Source organism: Quercus robur, chromosome 4 (genome assembly GCF_932294415.1).
Source record: "Quercus robur chromosome 4, dhQueRobu3.1, whole genome shotgun sequence".
In the NCBI taxonomy this organism is placed as follows: domain Eukaryota; kingdom Viridiplantae; phylum Streptophyta; class Magnoliopsida; order Fagales; family Fagaceae; genus Quercus; species Quercus robur.
The window spans coordinates 75,920,957-75,921,971 of record NC_065537.1 but is presented as its reverse complement, the minus strand read 5'-3'; positions in this window follow the sequence as shown (position 1 = coordinate 75,921,971).

Below are 1,015 nucleotides of genomic sequence, written 5' to 3'. Positions count from 1 at the left end.
ACCACCGCCGGATAACCGGAGGAAGACCTTAATGATCCTCGGACTAAGTCCGAGGAGTCCAACCCCTCAGGATGTGACGCTATAGGGCTTAAATGTTCAAATCCAACTCCTTTTTTCTACATGAATTCCTCTAAAAACAGGACCGGACCATCGCCCCGTGATCAAAGACAAGCCTTTCAAGCCCACTCTCTACAAATCATATTGTGAGGGATCTTTCATGTACGAGCCCAACACCATTATTGGGCCATTAAATAATCGTGTCCCTACATATTTATATATATATATATATATATATTATACACTCATAATTTCATAAGTTTATACATTTACAATATTTTTCATAATGTTTCTATTAAAAAAATATTTTTATAATTATTGAGACAACATATTACAATTGGTGTATAACAAAAGTTTGTATTAGTAGTGAACAACCTAGCTTTATGATTAAAGTTTTTATATCTTTTGTATCAATAACATCACACTCTATCATTAAAAAAAAAATTACACATTTTCCTAACAAAAAAATAAAATTATACATTTGAATAACCGGTTTGTCTTTTGGATATGCATGAAAAAATTGACCAACTAAAATAGAATAGTAGATAGTGGATGGATTGAGGTCTGGTGCAATTTTTACTCATTTTTTTAATGTTTAATGGTTGAGATTTAAATTTGCTTTATGCAACTTTAAATCTCAACCTTTCTACCAATTAGATCAGGTGTAATACCTTAAGTATTGCACCTAATCTCAATCCATAGTGGATATTGCATTCAACATAGAAATAGGATCGCTTTTTAGTTCTTTCTTCTTTTTATTTATTTATTTATTTTTGAAAATCTCGAGAGTAAACAATTTTTTTTTTCTATAAAGAGAAAATGAATTTAAAACTTTTTTTTTTTTTTTTTGAGAATGAATAAATTTAAAACTTGAAAGTGCCAAGATTGGCCCTGATATATATATAGATATATATATATATATATATATATATATATAGAATCAGTGGGCAAACCATAG